Source organism: Lynx rufus, unplaced genomic scaffold, assembly GCF_022079265.1.
Source record: "Lynx rufus isolate CCGP_SWC_20201006 ecotype Redwood Valley unplaced genomic scaffold, mLynRuf1.p SCAF_14, whole genome shotgun sequence".
Classification (NCBI taxonomy): Eukaryota; Metazoa; Chordata; class Mammalia; order Carnivora; family Felidae; genus Lynx; species Lynx rufus.
In genome coordinates this window covers 37,949,592-37,973,069 of record NW_025814828.1, presented here as the reverse complement: position 1 = coordinate 37,973,069, position 23,478 = coordinate 37,949,592, and positions in this window count along the sequence as shown.

Sequence of the window (23,478 nt, the reverse complement as noted above, 5' to 3'; positions counted from 1 at the left end):
TCGTGACCTGAGCCGAAGTTGGACACTTTACCAACTGAACCACCCAGGCACCCCAATGCTTTCCTCTTTTAGATGTCATCTTAATTCAGTAAAAGTTCAGATGTCAACTTAAAGAGCCTGAGGAGGTACTTGTCATTGTAAAAAATTACTGTGGCAGGCATGTGAGGAGAAGCATTTTGAAGGGGAATGGTTTATACTGACAGTCAGTGGGACCTTTTACTACTTCTTGGCACTCTTCTGCCTTTGGTGTGTGTTCTGTGTCTAAAAGCTTGCATCCTTGGGGCGCTTGGGTGGCTTAGTTGGTGATGCATTTTCTGTTGATTTTGGCTTAGGTCATGTTCCCAGCGTGGAGGGATGGAGCCCCTCGTCAGGCTCTGCGCTGAGCTCGGGGCCTGCTTGAGATTCTCTCTCTCTCTCTCTCTCTCTCTCTCTCTCTCTCTGTCTCCCTCTGCTCCTCTCCCTTGCTCTCTCTTTCTCTAAAATGAAAACATAAAAAAAAACAAACCTTGCACCCCTAACTTTGCTTCAGCGGGCTGTGCTGTCAGCCTAGCAGACCTTCTTGTGCTGCAGAAACAGAGAGCTAGATGTATCTGAGATTTTATATGTCCCCCATGTCCTCCTCAGTCAATTGGACTGTTGTGTGCCGAAGGATGAAGGTCTGTTTCTTTGCCTTTGCGTGAGACGATTTGGTGGGATGACTCATCTTCTAGAACTGCCCTGAAGCACCAGGTGGAAGCTATCCTCCATGGACCCTTGCCTGAAATCAAGCCTTTGTTTGCCTTGCCGGCTGTCTCTGCCTTGATCCCACTACTTCTGCCTTACTGCTTCCTCCTGGAAGCATGTAATGAATAAATATATAATTTTTTACTTTATTTATTTATCTTTTTTAGAGAGACTAAAGCAGCATGAGCTGGGTAGGGGCAGGGAGAGAGGGAAATAGAGAATCCCAAGCAAGCTCTGCATTCTTGGCTAGGAGCTCCATGCGGGTGCCGAACTCATGAAAACCGTGAGATTGTGACTTGACTCGAAACCAAGAGTCAGAGGCTTAACCAACTGAGCCGCCCAGGCACCCCATAAATTTCTTGAGCACAAATCCTCCTCGTGGGATTTGCTTCCAGGAAACTCAATCTAGGTTACCCATCAATCTTATCTCCCACAGTGCTACCACACTTCCCTTCATTTCGTCATTACTCTTGTTCTCTTCATGCCGAAGTAATGTGACACATTGTGCTGTCTCAGCCTTGAATCCACCACCCCCCCACCGCGTCTTTGCATGGTGATAACAAGATTGAAGGCCATTTCCTGGCGTCTGGGTGGCTCAGTCGGTTAAGCGTCCGACTTCGGCTCAGGTCATGATCTCACAATTCATGGGTTCAAGCCCCACGTCATGATCTGTGCTGATGGCTCAGAGTCTGGAGCCTGCTTCAGATTCTGTGTCTCCCTCTCTCTGCCCCTCCCTGCTCACGCTCTGTCTCTCAAAAATTAATAAATAAAGATTGAAAGAAAAAATTACAAAAAAAGAAATAATCGAAGGCCATTTCAAAGTTCAAATCTTCTGAAAAATCCTACTGGACATTTCTTACAGGTAATGAGCCTGTCCTCTGGACCCATAGAGCACTGCATTTTTGTGTCTTTGTTCACACATGAGTTTCTTTTGCTAGAATTGAAATTTCTTAATTGTGGGAGACAAATTTTCTTCATTTTGGTTTCCCTAGCACTATATTGGTATGTAACAAGTGCTTCACAAATATTTGTAGAATAAATTAGATAACTAGTTAAACTTACGCTTCTAGTACATCTAGTCTGTATTGAATTTACATATCTGTGTATGTAATGTGCATATTATTTCCTTTTATTGTCAAACCATTTCATGAACATGCTGGGGCTCCTGGGTGGCTCAGTCGGTTGAGCTTCTGACTCTTGCCTTAAGCTCAGGTCATGATGCCACAGTTTGTGGGATTAAGCTCTTTCTCCCTCTCGCTCTGCGTCTCCCCCACGAAAGAAAGAAATAAACTTAAAAAACAGATGCTTCTAGAAAGGGAATCCAATTTCCAGCACATAGGCAAGAGCCAGCGGGGGAAGCCTGTGACTTTCATCAGAGAGCCCTCAGGCACACCTACATGAGCTCTTTGAGTGAGATCACAGTCTTCTCTGGATGGGAAGTATTTATTGTCTGCATTACATGGATATGGGAAATGAAGATTTAGGCGCATTAAATTATCCACCCATGTTTTGCACCTGTGTCCGTCCAAATACGAACCAAGGCAAAGGCCACTATATTAATAGTGAAGAATGACTTTACAGGTCCTCTTTCTGTCACTCCCCCTAACCCTGGTTGTTCAACTTTGGTCACTGATGCCCATGCTGCATGGTCAAAATGGTCACATGGGACACTGTCACTGAGCAGTAGGCTCCAGGGTAAAACTGCATTGAGAAGCCCTGATTTGTCATCCAAGAGTGTACATTTTGCTGATCTCTGCTCCAGGAGAAAGTCACAAAAAGCATTGATTTGAAAATAAAAAAAGAAAGGGTCTGTGGATCAGAAACCGTTAATCTGATCTATGGTCCAGGAGTTATGACTGACATGGTGATTTGGATCCCCAGAGGTTTTCAAAGATTAAAGGGGAAAGTATGTTTGACCAAAGGAGAACAAGATACATAGAAAAGTGTTTAGTGCAAATGACTAGGAAATTGAGTAGACTGAGACAACCAGTACTTAGGATGCACCATGTGATGTGACCAAAGTTATGCTGACAGAGCATCCAGAAGTAGGAGGCATCTGACTTCCTTTTTTCTAATGGCCATTGTCTACATCTGTGCGATCTGTGTGTTGCACCATGGTGGCCGCCTAAAGGCCTTAGTTGGGGCTGAATTGTCTGCCTCTAGGATGGAGAACAGGTGTTTTTTTCCTACTGTATCCACCTAGAAGGGCATCTTTTTCTAATTTGCACAATGGCCCAATTTCTGTTTTCTTTCTTTCTTTCTTTCTTTCTTTCTTTCTTTCTTTCTTTCTTTCTTTCTTTCTCTTTCTCTCTCTCTCTCTTTCTTTTTTTTTTTTAATGTTTATTTATTTTTGAGAGAGAGAGAGATAGATCTTGAGAGGGTTGGGGCAGAGAGAGAGGGAGACACAGAATCCGAAGCAGGCTCCAGACTCTCAGGTGTCAGCACAGATCTCCACTCCTGGCTCTAGCTCACCAGCTGTGAGGTCATGACCTGAGCCAAAGTAGGACACTTAACCCATTGAGCTTCCCAGGCCCCCCCCCCATCTTCTTTTGGTAATAGCACCACCTTACTTTTCCCTTGGAACTATCCCCCAGCATGTGTCATGGGGCTGGTCAGATTTTATGTTGTGCTGGTCCAAATGCTCCCACCCTAGGGGTTCACTCATGAGCCCCGCTGGGTGAATAGGGCTGTCCTGGGATTTGCAACTTGAGATCGGTGGCACAGGGTTGGGGGTGTTTAAAGCTGATTTATTGTGTAGCTGGAGCTGGGATTAAATTTTTGCTGCTGAGATCCTCAGAGCCCCCTGGCTCCCTTGCTTCCTGGGTTCTAAAACTTTACCAGTTCCTTTCACCCTTTCAGTCAAAACGAGGATGGCTGTAGAGGGAAACTATGGCTCAAAGAAAGATTCTTGTTGATCAACAAATAGAAAGGAGACCAGAATCTGAGCTCTTTGAGGTTTTAGCCCTCAAAAGTAATATTAATTCAGCAGTTCTTTCAACAACTACCGAGTTTTTTTTTTATTTTCAATTCTCAGTAGGCATTTTTTACCCTTTCAAGTTTGTGAATCAGTTTGCGTTTTTTTTTAAAGATTTTTAGCGTTTATTCATTTCTCAGAGACAGAGAGACAGATTGTGAGTGGGGGATGGGCAGGGGGAGAGAGAGAGAGAGAGAGAGAGAGAGAGGGAGACACAAAATCTGAAATAGGCTCCAGGCTCTGAGCTGTCAGCACAGATCCCGATGCAGGGCTTGAACTCATGGACCGCGAGATCATGACCTGGGCCGATGTCAGATGCTTAACCAACTGAACCACCCAGGTACCCCTTTATTTCATTTATTTTATATGAGAGAGAGTGAGCAAGCAGGGGAGGCGGCCGACGGGAGAAAGAGAGAATCTTAGGCAGGATCCATGTTCAGCTTGGAGCCCGATGGGGGGGCTCCATCTCAGGATCCTGAGATCATGATCTGAACCAAAATCAAGAGTTAGATGCTTATTTGGTGGAGTGTCTGACTCTTGATTTCAGCTCAGGTTATGATGTCACAGTTTGTGGGTTCCACGCCCCATGTCAGGCTCTGCACTGACAACAGAGAGCGGACCTTGCTTTGGATTCTCTCTCCCTCTTTCTCTGCTCCTCGTCTGCTTGCTATCTCTCTCTCTCTCTCTCTCTCTCTCTGTATCTCTCTCTCAAAATAAATAAATAAACTTAAAAACAACGACAGCCAACAACAGCTAGTATGTTACATGTTAGGGAGTGTTTCTTATTTTTTCCGGACATACCATTGTACGTTTAATATATCTTATAATCAACAGTATCTGACGGACCGAGTGTCAGTAACCAGTGCCTCACATAACTGAAATTGAAGGTTTTCTTGGGCAGTCCCATCAAGGCCGGCACCGAAGGAGATGTGGTTTAAGGTGAAGCCTCAGCACGAATCTATCCCAGCTTATTGGTACTTTTATATTTTAGCGATTTCCCTGTCTTCAGCAAGAATCTGCTGGCAGTGTTCTGCCCATCATTCTGGTAGTTCATAGGTATAGTGAAACCTACTCAGAATTGTTTATTCTCGTTCTATAGAGATGAATGCTAGGAGGCTGAATAGCTCTGCTCTCTACAGGCTCCAGAGTAACATTCTACTCAGTCGAGGGTTACACGCTCTGTATGAGCTATCCTCGGTTTTCAGTCCGAGTTTGCAAGGCTGCCTTGAGGACATTTCTAACTCTGGGTTAGATGCCGTCTCCGGCAGAGTGTGAGCTTTGATCAATAAGCCACAGGTTTGCTTTCTAGAAAGTTTGACCCTCACTTTAAACAATTTCTGAAATCAAGATGCTTCATAGAGCAGGTCTAAAAATTGTCAAGTAACTTCTAAATAAACCCCATTCTTTTACTTGAAAATTAATTTTACTTTTTACTTAAAAAGCATTGTTCCTTCTCTTTGAGAATGAGTTGTTTTTTTTTTTTAAGTTTATCTTGGGGTGGGGGGAGTGAGAGAGAGACAGAAAATGAGAGAGCACAAGTGGGGGGGGGCAGAGAAAAGAGAGGGAGACAGAGGATCCGAAGCAGGCTCTGTGCTACCAGCACATAGCCCGCTGAGGGGCTCAAACTCAAGAACCATGAGATCATGTCCTGAGCCAAAGTCGGATGCCTCACTGACTGAGCCACCCAGGCGCCCCAAGAATGAGTTTTCACAATTTTTTAAATTTATTTTTTATAGTTTAAAATTTTAAAATTATTTATTTATTTTTGAGAGACAGAGTGAGACCGAGCGTGAACGGGGGAAGGGCAGAGAGAGAGGGAGACACAGAATTCAAAGCAGGCTCCAGGCTCCAAGCAAGCGGTCAGCACAGAGGTCGACGCGGGCCTTGAACCCATGAACTGTGAGATCGTGACCTGAGCCGAAGTGGGATGCTCACCCAACTGAGCCACCCAGGTGCCCCAGAATGAGTTTTTTTTTTTTTTAATGAGATATAAATTCATGCCATAGTCACGTTATGTGCAGTATGCAATCACTGTAGTAAAAACTAAGAGAGTCAGAAAGTTAGAAATAAGGGCAGATGTGGGGAAAGAACTCATGGTTTTCTAAGTCTCTTAACTACTGTGGACCTTGTATAAAGACAGGGATGGTGGTTGACCTGTCTGACCCTCCGTGTCATGGGAAGTATTAGAGACAGTGCTTTGGAAACTTACCCGCTCTACAAATCCAAGCTGTTATTATTACAGCTGGTTGTTCAGGCTGAAAGGAATTTTATCTCAGAATAAAACAATTTCAAGCAGGCCGACACCACAAATTAGGCATTCCCACAGCCATCACTGAACCTGACAGCAAACAGAATATAGAAGCAGGGCCTGCCATGAAAATATTGAGCCAAATCAATTATTAATTGACAGGTATGTATGAAATGTTTGGTTTTGAATTACTGATGGTAGATCTCAAGGAAGTCAAGGCAGAAGGCCACCTTACCTCTCCAGAATGTGAAGGTGAGTGGTTGAGGGGAAAAAAAAAGAAAAAGGTACATGCCCACGGGCACAGAACTCAGTGAGACCCAAAGGAAATCAGGCAGAGGTGTGTTAAACTACATTATAATGTATATTTAACCATTCAGCAGTCCCTTTGCTCCATGCCCAGTTTACAAAAATGACTGAGGTAAAATAGTTGTCCAGGAAGGAGAAGTTCAGAATTAAGTGATTTAAGTGATTCACTAATTAAGTGATTAAGACATCAGGGAAGTAAGCACTAAACCCTAATACCTTAAGTTTCTTATATAATGCCGTATGTTTCATTTTGAGAGAGAGAGCAAGCGTGCGTGTGCGCAGGGGTGAGTTGGGGAGGGGCAGAGAGGGAGGGGGACCGAGAATCCGAAGTGGGCTCCTGGTTGACAGTAGAGATCCTGATGCGGGGCCTGAACTCATGAACCCTGAGATCAAGACCTGAGTTGAAGTCCGAGGGTTAACGGACAGAGCCACCCAGGTGCCCCTGTCACACCATATGTTTAAACTGCATTTTGAAAGTAACAGTTTATGAGACAAAATAGACTTGAGGCATACCACCCAAAACTTATGGCAAATATTAGCCAGAGAACTATCAAAAATAAGTGTGCGAGACTAATAACACACTGGCACAGAGAAATCTGCACGGATATGTGTACCCGTCGTTACAGTCTTGTCAACCTTTTGCTCCCTGGAACACTGGAGTTTCTATTTCCTCCTCCAACATTGGCCCTAGAGAACTGTTTCATCCAACATTATATTGCATCAAAATTAAACATTTCATCCAGCATGTAGACTTCTTCATCACTTTCTATCAACCTGAAGGGAAATGAATGCCTTTGCAGCTTCTGTACCTGCCTTCAGAACTACTGCATTAGAGCAATTCCTGAAGTCACTGAGCCACTTGCACTAAAGGAATTGCCTTCTGTAGGATTTTTAGGTTTTTTTCTTAAGGTCTTCATGTATTGCTACATCTTCCCTGTTCAGTGTGGAAAAAACTCATTTCCAGTTGCTCAAAGCATTACATGCAGAAGTCGTGGTCTGTGTATGCTTTTTTCCATGAGGGACAGCTACATGTTTTGTGGGTTCTGAAGTTCATATAATTTGGAGGGCTTCCCTTCAAGAATATCAAATTTTACTTTATTTTATCTTATTGTCTTATATTACTTTATCTCATCTCTTTTCATTTCATCTTATTTATTTTGAGAGAAAGGGTGTGAGAGCAAGGCAGGGGCAAAAAGAGAGGGGGAGAGAGAGAATCCCAAGCAGGCTCTGCACTGTCAGTGAGGAGCCCTGTGTGGGGCTCGAACTCATGGACTGCAAGATCGTGACCTGAGCCGAAGTCAAACGTTTGATTGACTGAGCCACCCAGGTGCCCCAAGAATGTCATATTTTATATGAAATTAAATAACAAGGTGTTTAATAGGAAAAATGTCAGTGACTCCGGAAGTGAGTGGAATCTTTAAGACACAAGGCAGAAGGAAGTGTACATAAACACTACTCCACTTGATGACATTGTTTCTTATTTCAGAAATCATTCTGAAATCAGGATACTTGTAGGCTAGAATTGAACAATTATGTAAATGGATCACCACTGTTAGGAGCCAGATGTCTGTTGGAATGGGAAGTTACACATAATCAAGGGGAGGGAGGCTAGAATGATCTATGGAGACATCGGTTTGAACTGGTGTTTACCTTAATATAGACACAGGTGGCTACATATAGAAATATTAAATTAATTATAGCCACATGTACTTTCTTATTCTGTCCGAGGATTGTAGACATAAAACACCCTAACATCAACACATACACTTGGAGCAAAGATCTTGGGTTTTAAGACCATCCTCAATAAAAGGAATTAAGACTCTTCAGAGAAATTATTCTAGAACGTGAGTAGGAAATATACAAGATGAGCCTACAGCATGTTGCAGTGATGGAGAGAAAAAAAGTGCTCAAAAACAGACACACACACACACACACACACACACACACACTAATGGTTTTACTGTCAAAGGGACACAGAAGAAAGTGAAAGTACTCTCCTCCGTGGACAAAGCCAGAACACTTTGAGCCACCAATTAAGTGAAATAGAATTGAGCTGAGAGTATAAAAGAACTATCCCTGAGTCCATAATGCTACAAATACATGACTGTATAAATAAGTAAATGGGGGAGAATTGATAAACGTATGCAGAAAATTTCATTAATGTATGTAGGTACCCTTCCCTCTGCGATGTGGCTGTAACTCCCCACTCCTTGTGCATGGACTGCGTGTAGTCACTTTCTTCTAAAGATTACAGTAGGAAAAAAGGGAAAAGGAGGTAACTTTATAGTCAAGAAACCTGACAAATTCTTTTTTTTTTTAATATATGAAATTTATTGTCAAATTGGTTTCCATACAACACCCAGTGCTCATCCCAAAAGGTGCCCTCCTCAATACCCATCACCCACCCTCCCCTCCCTCCCACCTCCCATCAACCCTCAGTTTGTTCTCAGTTTTTAACAGTCTCTTATGCTTTGGCTCTCTCCCACTGTAACCTCTTTTTTTTTTTCTTCCCCTCCCCCATGGGTAAGAAACCTGACAAATTCTACCTCAGCCAGGAGATGAAGGTTAATATCATGAATGATAAGTCATGTCGATAGTATTGAATCTTGATGCGATGTGACGAGAATGTCACTTTATTTCTGTGGTCTTTCTCTCCAAAACTCATAACCCCTGTCTACCCTTGATCCTAGCCAAAAGGCTGATTTGCGATCATAACCCCTGTCTAATCATTAGAAAAACATCAGACAGATCTCAATTGAGAGACATTCTATTTGACCAGTACTCCCCAAAACTGTCGAGGTCATCAAAAACAGAGTCTGACAAATATCATATGATTTTGCTCATCTATGGAATTTGAGAAAAAAAGCACATGAACATAGGGGAAGGGATAAAAAAAAAAATGAGAAAGGGAACCAAACCATAAGAGACTCTTAACTGTAGAGAACAAAACTGAGGGTTGACTGAAGGAGGTGAGAGATGGGCTAGACAAGTAATGGCCATTAAGGAGGGCACTGGCGATGAGCACTGGATGTTCTATGTAAGTGAAGAATCGCTCATTTCTAGTCAGTTTTACCATATATGTTAACTAGGATTTAAATAAAAACTTGAAATAAAAAAACAACATGACAAACAACATAAAACCGGAGTCTGAGGAAGTGTCACAGTCAAGAGAAGCCTAAGGAAACGTGTCAACTTAATGTAATTGTGGCTAAATAAAATTCTCAAAATGACAAAATTGTAGGGATGGTGAAAAAAGTAGTAGCTGGCAAGGTTGGGATTGTTGGGGGAAGCGGGGGCTGGGAGTGAATCTAAAGAGGTGGCACTACGGGTGCCTGTGTGGCTCAGTAGGTTGAGCGTCCAGCTTTGGCTCAGGTCATGATCTCACGGTTTTTGAGTTCGAGTCCCGCTTTGGGCTCTGTCCTGACAGCTCAGAGCCTGGAGCCTGTTTCAGATTCTGTGTCTCCCTCTCTCTGCCCCTCCCCCATTCACACCGTCTGTGTCTCTCTCTTTCAAAAATAAATAAACATTAAAAAAAATAGGTCGCACTAGGCAGGTCTTTGAGATATTGGAATGGTTCTGTATCTTGATTGTGGTCATCGTTGTATGAATCTACACATGTGATGATATGGAACTATATGGACCTTTATTTTACTATCCCTTTATTTTATTACCTAGCATAAGTTGATACAGTGGGCAGTAGGACTATGCCTGCAAGCCACTCCTATGCTGTATTGCATGTTATACTAGGACTATCAGCATTAACTTGGTCACATTGCCCACTGCACCCACGTTGCCCACTCTCCATAATCTACATATATCTCCAACTCGCTTTTCCCTTGGCTGGGTACCAGGATGCCTGCATTCATTTTAATGCCTCATGGACTCATGGGCATGTTATAATATCTCCTTGCCAGTTCTGCAAATATTCCCATGGGAACACAATGTTAGGGTTCTTCCTAGGGTCTGGGAAGGGGCCCATGTAATTGAGGGTCCCTAAATCTTAGCTTCATTAGCTTCCCGGCAAATCTACTTCTGCATTCCATGTTGTACTGGTGTCATCCCACTATTAATCATGTATGAACCCAGCTCACAAAGAGGGTTGTTGTGGTGCAGCCGATAATACTGCTGTGTATGAGAAATGCTGTAGCATTGAAGGAAGAGTCAGATTTTGGCCAGAGTGCTAAGGGGTCAGGGGTGTGAAATCTAGAGAGAAGAAACCGCAGTTGAAAACCCTCCCCAATCTCAGGGCTTTGACTTTGGAGAGGCAAAGCAGAATGGGAAAGCTCCAAGTCAAGGGGATGTCTTTGTTAGCCCCATGGCTCTCAGAAAGAGATTTGTGAACCATCCAGAAAAGGAAATACCGGGATGGAACCACATGGCTTCTCCACTTGTGAATATGAAGCTCCCGGATACTCCCTTACACTTCTGCAGCCCTGGATGCCTGGAACCCGGAGCCCAGCCTGTCTGAAATTTGGAAAAAGGCCACTTCCACGTCCTTCTGGAGGGAGTCATGGCAGGGACGTCTGCTCCATTTTACCTCCCTAGGAAAGGAGGAGGGAACATGGTCTATCCCGAAGCAACCCTATTCAGTGTTATTCTCCTGGCAACTACGTGTAGAAAGTTCAACTGGATGATAACTCCGTTCGGTTAAATCTGAGGTTTCAAAATGTAGCGTTCATCGGGATCACCCAAGGTGCTTGATTGAAAGGAATCATGTGGGCAACTCCAGGGATAGCGAGGCAGGGGGGCGCGTGGGTTTCGTTCTGAAAAACACTGAGCTTCTGTCCTTCGGGTGAGACTGGCATTGGGGACTACTTGATTCTTTTCTTCCTTTCTGTTTTTTTTGATAGTTGCCTTCTATCTAGGTTGCTGGAGGGGAAAAGACTAATTAAAAACGTGGCCCCCTACTTATCTTGTTGCAATAATTGCTCTGCAAAAGCACAGATGATGTAATGGTCCGGTCCCTCGGGGTTTTCGCCTACCCTTTCTGAAGTCCCCTCTGATGGAGGGCTCCTTGGTCCTGAGACAGGATCACCCTTTCCTCCAGGGGGTGGGGGGCAGGGCAGGTCTGCAGCACCCAGGGGCTGGCACACACTTCTCTGCTCTTTCCTTAACTGTCTGCCCTCCTGCACCTGAGCCACAAATGCCAATTAGGAACAGATGTAAACAGCATATGCCTGAGTGTACAAGCCGTCTGTTCTAGAAAGCACAGTAATCTTTGGCTTCCTAGTGCTTGAACTAGCGGAAATGTTAATTTTAGATCATTTCTCCTAAAAGTATATGTGCTACCTCACCAGCTGTGTGTGGTTTACAGACTCAGCATGGGGATTCACGGAGCATTTCCACATCTAAAAGGATTCTCCTCCAACTGCACAAGGCCATCAATCGAGAAGCCTGTTCCCTGGCTCAGAAGGAAAACTCTCCTGCCCTCCAATAATTCCGGGTGACTGTGTGTGCCCTGTCACAGGCTCCCTGCATGGAGAAGGCTTGTTTTCACACGGAGCTGGACTTTAGTTTGCCATGCAGTGACGCATTCCATAGGATTTCAGGGCAGACAGGGACGAGGGAAGCTGGAATCAGGACTCGGGTATTCTCTGTGGACTCTGAAACTCCCGCTCTCCCGCTCAAAGCTCCTATCCTGCGGATGAGAGATAGCCAAATGAGGATTAAGTTAGGACTTACTGAGTGACTCTTGCATGCTTCATCTAGTTTAACCTTCTTCACAACTCTGTAACGCAAATCGTGTTTTTATTATCTGGGTGTCCCTAGGAAACAGAGCCTTGGGCCGGGATTTAGTGTTCACTTGCTTTCTCTAGGAGAGGCATTCTCAGAGCAGGGAGAGTGAGGGAAAAGGGAAATTGGTAGGAAAGGCTAGGAAGCAAAGCCTTGAGATTTATAACTATACTGGCCACTGTCTCACCACGGGCCTTGAAGAGCCACAGCTAGATCGCCCACGAGGTCCACGTAGGCACAGGCACGGGGCATCTTGGAACAGGCTGGGTGGACAGCTCCTGTTTTGGAACATTCCATCGGAGGGATTTTGCCTGACTTATTCCATCTGCTGCCTCTCACTGGTTCACGTTTGCTCTGGGAGGGGGCGGGTATAAACGGCCTCCTACCTGTATGTCGTTTTAATCAAGCCCCTGTAGCAGCTGTTCTGGAAGCCAAGTTCTGTGTGTTGTGGTGTGGCCTTTCCCTGGACTACAGGATTGGCTGAAAGAGTCAGAGACTGGAAACGTGTGGCTTCTCACCTCCGAGCAGCAGAGCCACGCTAATCGATCAGTGTATCAGTGGGGTCTTCGGGGAAGCAGACGGTGACATGGAAGTAGGCGTGTAGGGGTTCCCTCCTGTGGAAAGTGAGGGGGGAAGGAGCGCGATCAAGCAGTGGGAAGCCTCAAACCTGCTACTGACCTGACAGACCCCCCCCCCCCAGATAGGGTCTAGCCTGTGATTGGTTGGGAGCTGCCTCAGCCCCAAACCTCGCATGCATGTTGGCAGAGACACCAGCTAACTGTGCTCCTTGTGGCTGAGGGGCAAGATCTCTCTCTTTTTCTTTTTTAAGTTTATTTACTTATTCTGAGAGAGAGAGAGGGAGAGGGCGTGAGTTCGGGAGGGGCAGCAGACAAAGAGCGAGAGAGAGCGAGAGAGCGGATCCCAAGCAGGCTCCGTGCTCAGTCCAGAGCCTGGCACGGGGTTCGATCCCACGAACCTTGAGATCATGACCTGAGTCTAAACCAAGAGTCGGGTGCCCGCAAGATCTTTGAAGCGAAGTAAGAATGGTGAACGTCCCTGGCTGCCACAATTGGCCACAAAGGTGGTGGGAATGAAATCCACAGACAAGGGAACAGAAGTAACGTTGAGGAAGTACAGAAGCGAATCAGTCTGATAGGGGATTGCACCCATTTGATGGATAGAAGGGAGACTTGATAGGTTTTTATCAGTTATTTAAGTGTGGAAGGCTAGTCAGTATTATTGTCAAGATCTGAACTCAGTTTTAGCTGATGCGAAGGCATTTGGTTCTTTGTGCAGGTCTGGTGTCTTATGATGCTGTGGCAGGCAAGGAGTCTCACGAATTTTCTTTCTTAAAAAAAACTGATTTTTTAATGTTTATTTATTTTTGAGAGAGAGAGAGAGAGAGCAAGCAGGGGAGAGGCAGAAAGAGGGAGACACAGAATCCGAAGCAGGCTCCAGGTTCTGAGCTGTCAGCACAGAGCCTGATGCGGGGCTCCAACCCTCGTACTGTAAGACCGTGACCCGAGCCGAAGTCAGACGCTTAACGGACTGAGCCACCCAGACGCCCCAAGGAGGCTAGCAAAGTTTCTGCTGGGGGAATCATGTGATGTGATTGGGTTTGTCTCCTAGTTATTATTTCTCATTTGTAGCATCCAAACCAACTCCCTGATCTTTCTGGAGGTTTTGCAAACTGCTCAAACCTTCATGATGTATCATTTGTGTACTTCAAACAGCTAGAGCCTGATGTATGGCCACGATGAGGGGCCCTTGCCAATAGAGTGCTTTTTAATAAAGATTTTATGGAGGGATTTCCAGAATTCCAAGGAAGAGAGTTTGCTAAATTACGACGATGACCTGGCTCACAGGCAAGTGAACCTGAACCCAACCCATTGTATTGTTATTCCTTGTGGAGAGCCATGGATTGCCAGGCCTTCCAAAGATCCAGCATGATTCTTGTCACATCTCATGGCATTGTTGAGCATGAGCTGAGGCAACCAAGTCACCAGGGTGTCGTGGACCCAGTGTCGGATTGTTCTCTTTGGGTTTATGAGAGCTGAATTGTAAATTTTCTGGAATTTTGCAAATATTGGTGGCTTGGAATAGATTAGGGTAGAGTATTCACACCTTGAAAATTGGCCAAACTTACACATTAGTCTTTCCCTCCCTCCCTGTGGCTTTGCTAGAGAGCCCATTTCTCAGTGTCACCTAGAACGTACCAGTACAGCCTTTGAAATAAATTTGTGTGTGTGTGTGTGTGTGTGTGTGTGTGTGTGTGTGTGTGGTACTCTATGCAGTCTGTTTTATGGGGTCAGATTTGATGTTTTTAGTGTGATATGAGGGCACAGAAATATGCCTCCTGCTTCCTAAATTTCCATCTCCATTGTTGCATTTATTTCTACGTCAACAAGCACCCCCAATGAAGTGATGTTAAAAAAATGTGTCATGCCTAGGGATTCTGTGTGTCAGGGTTTCATGCTGGGCATATGGGGATGGTTTGTCTCTGCCACATCATGTCTGGGGCCTCTGTTGGGAAGATTTACATGACTAGCTGTGAATTCAGTGGCTGAGGCTGGAATCATCCGGAAGGTTTTTTGCTCACATGCCTAGAATTCCTCAAAGACCTTGGTTATCTGCAGCTCTCAAGCAGAGGAGGACACATGACCTCTCCATGTGGCTGAGCTTCTTTTTCTTTTTTAATTTTTGTTAATGATTTTTTATTTTTGAGAAAGAGAGAGTGAGAGAGGGAGACTGCAAGCGGGTGAGGGGCAGAGAGAGAGGGAGAGATGGAATCGGAAGCAGGCTCCAGACTCTGAGCTATCATCACAGAGCCCGATGCGGGGCTTGAACCCATGAACCATGAGATCATGACTTAAGCCGAAGTCGGATGCTTAACCGACTGAACCACCCAGGCGCCCTGTGGCTCAGCTTAAAAGCATAGTGGCGAGCTCCAAAAAGCAGCATACTAAGAGGGATGATCAGAAATTATGCGTTTAAAGGGAGCCTGGTAGAACTTTATGGCTCTTTATGACCCAGGCTTAGAAGCCACACTGTATTACTTCAGTGATGTTTTAATGGTTGAAGCATTCACAAGTATACCCAGATTCAAGGCAAGGACCTCACAAGTCCATGGGAGATTTGATAAAGAATTTAGAGCACTGTTTTTAAACCACTCCTCCCCCCATCCTGTCCCTAATATACATCTTGTCAAACATTTTGAAATAGTGCTATTCAGGATTTATTCCTTTGAGGTAACAATGAGAAGAAATTCTCTTGGAAATCAATACTTTATCAGTATATCATAGGTCATGTTTTCCAATGTGATAGTCTAGAACAGGTCACAATGGACTGGAGGTTGCATAGAACATTCAGGACCTGGCGCCTAGGACAAGAAGGGGTTATGGGAGATATGTAGGGACTGAAAAATTACTTCTCAAGTTAGCACATGGTAGCCCTGCTCGTTGGCATCATAGGGAAGAGTCCAGAGTGTGGAAAACCTATCCATTCCTCAGAAAACCTCAGAGTAAGGAGAGGCTCCTTGCCACCTTAACCGCCACTCCCTCGTGTGTCTCTATTTATGTGCCAGACTCTGTGCTGGATTCTGGGAGGCACTGAGAATGAGGGAGAACAAACACTTCTTCCTGTCCAGGAACTTTTCCTCGAGTGGGGAAATCCAGACAAGTAAATGGGCACGCGCAGTGTATTAAACGTGAGGATAAAAGCCCGGAACGCTCTGGGACCAAAGAACAGAGGGAGCCAACCCAAACTGGGGAATGAGGAATGAGACGAGGGAGCCCTGTAGGATGAGTATGAGTGTCTCTGGTAAAGGGTTGTAGGGAAGGGCATCTGGAAAAAGGAAAGTGTGCTGCCAGGTCACAGCGAATTACGGGGGGCTTTTTCTTCTTGCAGAGTGGCTGAGCCTGCAGTCCAACCGGGAATGGTGGAGAGGACTTGGAGGCTGATAATGGAATAGGGGTTGAATCATAGAACTTGGGCTGAGCTGTTTAAATGCTATCCTGTAGGCTATATGCTTCAGTATGATACATAAGGATTTACCTTTTTCTTGAGAATTTTTTTAAGGTTTATTTATTTTTGAGAGACAGAGTGCGAACAGGGGAGGAGCAGAGACAGACTGAGACACAGACTCTGAAGCAGGCTCCAGGCTCTGAGCTGTCAGCACAGAGCCCAACAGGGGTTCGACCCCGTGAACCGTGAGATCATGACCTGAGCTGAAGTCGGATGCTTAACCGGCTGACGCTAACGCTAACCCTTAACGCTAATCCAGGCGCCACAGGATTTACATTTCATGGAGATCGTTCTGGCTAAAGTTTGCCAAATGGCTTAGAGTGGAAAAGGTATGAAGGTGGAGATACTAGTTATGAGGTCCTTTGTGCTAACAGATTATGCATATTTCTATTACTGCAGTAATACAGGTAATGGTGGTGAGTGTGTAAGACAGGAGGATGGATTCCGTGTCTATTCTAGAGGTGCAATTATCTGGTGTTTGTGACTGATTAGATTTGAGAACTTAAATCAAGGGAAATCTAGGATGGCTGGGAACAGGGGTGATAGTGTTTTTCCGAGAAACAGGTAATACGGGGGATGGAGGGAGGCAGAGGAGGTAGGGATAGTAAGAAATGAATGCAGGTCTAGACCTATCACTTGAGCCCCTTATAAGACAATGAGATGAAAAATATGGGGAGGGGCGCCTGGGTGGCTCAGTGGGTTGGGCCTTCGTCTTCGGTTCAGGTCATGATCTTGTGGTTCATGGGTTCGAGCCCTGCATCAGGCTCCCTGCTGTTCTCGCGGACCCCATTTCAGATTCTCTGTCTTCCTCTCTCTGCCCCTTCCCCACTTGAGTGCCTCACTCTCTCTCAAAAAAGAAATAAACATTAAAAAATATATATAGGGGCGCGTGGGTGGCTCCGTCGGTTAAGTGTCCGACTTTGGCTCAGGTCATGATCTCGTGGTCTGTGAGTTTGAGCCCCGCGTTGGGCTCTGTGCTGGCAGCTCAGAGCCTGGAGTCTGCTTCGGATTCTGTGTCTCCTCTCTCTCTGCCCCTCCCCCGCTCATGCTCTGTCTCTCTGTCTCTCAGAAACAAATAAATGTAAAAAAAAAAAAAAGAATGCCAAATGCCAAGTTATATATATATATATATGGAGGCGTCTACAGTAACAGATTTCAGAATCATCAGTATATAGTCTTGTGGTGAATGAATCCACAGGAATTGATGAATTTGCCTAGAATGGGAATAGAGTGACCAGAAAAATGGTTCAAGGGTAAAACCCCACAGGGCAATGATTTTAAGAGAGAAAGTAGTAGTAGTAGTAATAATAATAATAATAATGATAGAAATCATCTATCGTCTCTTATTTTACCAATAAGCTGTTTTCCAGTTTTATTTGCTTTCATGATTCCATAAGTAACCTTTTAGTTACAATTTTAATATATATACACTGAAAAATGTGCCTGTTTACGAATGTTTAAGCATATTTCCACATACATACATAGACGTTAGGACTGTGCTTTTAAATGTCTCCGTAATATTCCATTATATGGTAATACTATAATTTGCCGTCCATTTTTTTAGTGGTTGCTATTTAGACTTTTCCTGAGTTTGCTAAATGGAATGTTTATATTCATAGTGAGTCTTTTCAGTCACTCCTAGAGTTAAGGAAATTCGTGACAAATTTGTATAATTTCGAAATTTCAGGGTGACCTTATAATACAGTGAATCCAAACCTAGCTCAAGATTTAGCTCATTTATGTCTTTGATTTTAAAGACTGTCAGAGTTGAAATTCTCTATTATCAGGGCTGTGACATAAAATAGACCCTTTTGAAGGGGTTTATCATTAATAATAGTAGATACAAATCCATACTTCAGAGAGTCTCGTTGTTAATTCTGCTAGTTGGATGTTAACTTCTCCGCAGGTCACATTAACTCATCATTTTTTTTTTTTATCTTGTCTTTTGTCTAATAAAGAGTTCACATTAGAGTAGCAATTTTAGCCTTGCTGTTCAATTTTTTGTTTGCTTGAGATCATATTCTTAGTGCTACGTTCAGTCATGCATGATCGCATGCATGCTCTCTCTCTCTCTCTCTTTCTGGCAGAAAGTACTTTTATCTCCTTTAACCACCATATGAGGGTTCGTTTAGTTAAAACTTGCTGATATGACCCATTTGTCTTAATACCTGTGTGGGTGCAAACAGCAATCCAATGCAACGTACTGTGCTGTGTAACCCATCGTGGGAGGCACCGCCCCTGTGTGCAGTCCCTGACTTTAGACTTAGGTAATGGGTACGGGTGCCTCATAGTAAAAAGTGGTACAGCTTCTTTCCTTCCTTTATAATTCATACATAGATATAACTAGAATTTCTAATATTTTTTCCCTCCCCCCTACTTCCTACTCCAGGGTCCAATTCCAGATCCCACATTGGATCATATTGCATTCCCCTTGAGTGTGAGCACCCTACTTTTGAGACCACTGCTCCGAAAGACATCTCTGGTCTTTGCACTCTTAACAAGCTTCTTCTGTGGGTGACTGGGTGGCTCAGTTGGTTAAGCGTCTGACTGGCTCAGCTCATGATCTCACGGTTTGTGGGTTCGAGCCCCGTGTTGGGCTCTGTGCTGACAGGTAGGAGCCTGGAGCCTGCTTCGGATTCTCTGTCTCCCTCTCTGTCTCTCTGCCCCTCCCCTGCTCACTCTCTGTCCCTCTATTGAAAATAAATACACATTAAACGAGCTTCTTCTGTTGTCTGCATCAAGCTTCTGCTGTCTAGCAAGTTCCTGGGACTAGTGGGGTAAAACTAGTTCATTCCATGGAGTAAACAGAGCCTTTGGATAAAAAGAAAGCATTATTGGGGCTCTTGGGTGAATCAGTCAGTTAAGCGTCCGACTTCAGCTCAGGTCATGATCTTATGGTTCATGAGTTCGAGTCCCATGTTGGGCTCCGTGCTGACAACTTGGAGCATGGAGTCCACTTCGGATTCTGTGTCTCCCCCTTTCTCTCTGCCCCTCTCCTGGTCGCACTCTGTCTCTCTCTCTCTTTCAGAAACAAATAAACATTAAAAAAGCTTTTTTAAAAATAGAAAGCATTATTAAATACAGTTTTTCTTTTTTCAGAAATCCGTAAAAATAGTAATAGTAATCTAATCATGACTGCACAAGTGTATAAGATTACTTACAATGCATCGTATCGTGTTGCCAGTTAAGAATCACTGATATGTAACCAACCTATTTATATAATTAAACACCGATGTTTTCAAGTGCATGCAGCCCTGTGAACTTCGTTGGTGTAGTTACTAGACCTCACCTAAGAGCTAGACCATTTTTCTTTGCCTTCATGGTTTGTTTCCTTCTCTTATTCATTGATTCATCCATCCATTCATTCTACAAGGTGTTAGAGAGTGCCTTCAATAATAAATAAAAGCTAATATTTATTGATTTACTTGCTTTGTTCCAGTCCCTGTTCTAAGCACATTGAGTATATTAACTGTAACTCTCACAGTTATCCTTAGGGAGATTTTCACAGGCCTCATGTACAATCCCTAGTCGCCACAGGTATTTTCAAATAACCTTGAGTATGCCGGTTCATAAAACCTTAGTAAGAGGGAAGCCACAAACCAACAGCCTGGGCCTGCTGCAAAGCCTTTTCTTGAACTCAAAAGTGGCAGTCTTCTGGGTTAGCTGGCAAATGGGTCTGAACAGCATGCCCCAGTGTGGTAGTTGGTTGCTAAGGTTGAGTAACAAGCTGTCCATGGCCATTCAGCTAGGAGATTGCTTCAATAAGCTAAGGACCATGCTAAGCTGTGGAAGTAGAGAAAGTCACATCCTGGTCTAAAGGAGCTCCCAGAAGGGCGCCTGGGTGGCTCAGTCGGTTAAGCGTCTGACTTCGGCTCAGGTCATGATCTCGCGGTCTGTGAGTTCGAGCCCCGCGTCGGGCTCTGGGCTGACAGCTCAGAGCCTGGAGCCTGTTTCAGATTCTGTGTCTCCCTCTCTCTCTGACCCTCCCCCATTCATGCTCTGTCTCTCCCTGTCTCAAAAATAAATAAACATTAAAAAAAAAAATAAAGGAACTCCCAGATACGTGGGATAGAGAAAAAGATGATTGCTCTGCAGTGGGGTATATGTCTATGATAGAGGTAAATATGGACAGCCTTGAAATCACATCGGAGACTGACCTCTTTAGATTTTGGAGACAACTACCACCACATTGGGCATGTGCTCCTGAGGTATCCTTTCTAAAATCTTTATTAATTGCAAATGGTAATAATAATCTTATGGGAAAAATGCCACAGATGCACGAGTAACTGATCGAAGTGACCCTCAACCAGTAATAAACACATGTTGACAACACGTATTCCTGCAGAAGATGCACTAGAAAGGCACAACAGCTCTGTGTTTCATGCCCCCAAGTACAGAGCCTCAAGAAAATCATGAGGAAACATCACATGAACCCATATTGACGGACATTCTATCAAATGTACTCTTTCGTAGTGTTGTCACTATTCTTTAGTGTTCTTCAAAAGTGTCTAGGTCCTGAAGGCCAAGGAAAGAAAGACCTGAGGGGCTCCCTCAGATTGGAGGAATTGAAAAAGTCATGGAAACTGAATCCAATATGGGATCCTGGAACAGGAATAGGATTTGAGTGAAAAAACTGGTAAAATTTATTTACTTATGTATCTATTTAAAATTCATTTGAGAGGGAGAGAGGATGCTAGTGGAGGAGGAGAGAGAGAGAATCTGAAGCCAACTATGCAGTGTTAGTGTGGAGTCCGACGTGAACCTTGAACTCACAAACCATGACATCATGACCTGACCCCAAATCAAGAGTCAGATGCTTAACTGACTGAGCCATCCAGGCTCCCCAAATTGGTAAAATTTAAATGAATTTGGTAGTTGTGTTAATAGTGTATCATTGTCAACTTTCTAGTTTTCATAATTGTACTATGGTTATTTAAGATGGCAGCATTGGAGGAAGCTGAGTAAAGGGTATATGGGAACTCTTTCTCAAGCAGAGTCTGAGAACTTATAGACCGCTTAATAGGGTATGAGAATGTCAGTTGCTCTACATTCTTGCCGTTCCTTGATATTATCTGTTGGTATTTTATATTTATACTTCCATGATGACTAATGACATTGAGCACATTTCTTTTAATATTTACATATTATTGGCCACTTGGATTTTTTTAACTTCCTTTTAAAGTGTTTACCCATATTCCAATTAGGTTGTCTGTCTCTTAAAAGTTTTCAAGGAAGGAGTAGTTTGATATGTCCTGCATTATAGGAGAGCCTTTATTTTTGTTTTGGTCATGATCTTGGTTAATGTATTCTCTTATAATGAATTTCAGATTTCAAAAACATCCTAGGCTTTCTGGCACTAATATTGACTGAATTACTATTATTTTGAAATAGTTATAATTAAATTTATAATTAATATCTGTTGGATTCATCTTTCCAATGTTGAACAAGTGAAAAATGGGAACCAAATTCTTGAGTACTTTGTACTGTTAAATATATTATCTAATTCAGTATTCACAAAACCATACATCATAATTATTACCATCCCCAATTTACACTTGTTATAAACTGAGGCATAGAAATATTAAATAAAGTTGACCAAGGCCACAGATAGAAAAATCAGGATCTCAGCCTTAAGCCATTCGATGAGTTTATTTTGTGAATGCCATTCCAGAAACTGAAATTTATTTGGTTGTGATCAATGACACAAACTACTTCGGTACATCATATCTAGATAATATTTGTTATAAGAGTGGGTTCATTCCTCCTCTAGTCCAGATCAATGGTTTCTTAAAATGTTTGGTTTATTGGGGCACCTGGGTGGTTCAGTCAGTTAAACGTCCAACTTCAGCTCAGGTCATGATCTCACGGTTCGTGAGTTTGAGCCCCGCGTTGGGCTCTGTGCTGACAGTTCGGAGCCTGGGGCCTGCTTCGGATTCTGTGTCTCCCTCTCTCTCTGCCCACCCCACTTGTGCTCCGTCTCTCAAAAAAAAAAATGAATAAACATTAAAAAAATTTTTTTAAAATATTTGGTTTATGGAACCTATGAGGGACGAGTGTGTGTGTGATGTTAAGAATTTGACAGGTATATACTAGGTTTTCACCCTGCTTGGTGGTGAGATCTTCATTGAAAGGAATGTAGCGTGTTAGCTCTGACATAGAAAGAGCTTCTGAGTAATCATACTCATCTTTAAAAAAAAAATAATTGAAGAAACTGAAAAATCAGTGAGTTGTTTTGGACCTATCCAAGAACTAAGGTGACACGACAAACAAGAAATATGGGGAGACAAGTGACTGTAGAGCATAACTGGCAATATAATCTTTAATTGCAGTAGAAGCTACTGGAACGATAAAGTAGTAGGAACACAAATAGGAATTTTGATGAATCATTGGAGACAGAGAATACTAGCATGAGAGGGGAAAACATTTCCTAGGTGGTTCCCACACTTTCCTGGGTTTTATCTCTACAAACCCCACTAAGTCCTCATGATGAAGGGCCAAGAAAGATACCATCTTGCCTCTGGCAAGAGGAGGGGAAATGAACTACTGAGAAATTTGTCCAGAGCATTCTTTATTATTATTATTTAGTTTATTTAGTTATTTTTAGAGATAGAGAGACCAAGCAGGGGAGAGGCAGAGAAAGAGAGAATCCCGAGCAGGCTCCTCACTGTCAGTGCAGAGCTTGATGTGGGGCTTGAACTCATGAGCTGTGAGATTGTGACCTGAGCAGAGATCAAGAGTTGGACATTCAACAGATTGAGCCACCCAGGAGCCCCAGCCTAGAGCATTCTTGGGCTCCTCTCCAGGAGAAAAGACTACCAACATCTTGTCCCACCCGGGGGATGGGCAGCGCTCCTTCGGCCCCCTCTAGCTGTCCTGTCTCACCTAAGAAGGGTAAAACAGCTAAAGAACACTTGTGAAACCCACAGCCCAGGGATATTGACCCAATAAAACATGGAGATTTAAGTATAGCAGTGTAAAATTCTCTTCAGTCTCCATAGTTTACCACCACTCCAACAGGGCTCCAGCATAATAACAGGATTTTAGCTGAAAGACTGTCAAAACACAGACGTTTTGTAAAGAGGCATATTTAGGGAAGCCCAAATACAACACGAGAGACAAAAACTTAAAATGCTCAATTAAAGCCAGAGAAGGCAGAAAAAGAAGGGAGAAAAAAAAAAGGAATAAGAGCAACAAAGAGAAAACAGTTATAAACATGATAACTGACTGTATCAATAATTGAAATGAGAAAGATCTAAATACACCAATCAAAGGAAAGAGATTGTCAGAGAAGATACAAAAATGAGATCCAACGATATATTGTCCACAAATACGCCACTCGATTTTTTAAAACGTTGATTTATTTCTTTTGAGAAAACTTGAGTGAGCAGGGGAGGGGCAGAGAGAGCAAGAGGGAGAGAATCCGGACCCCCTACGTGGGGCTTGATCTCTCAAACCACGAGATCGTGACCTG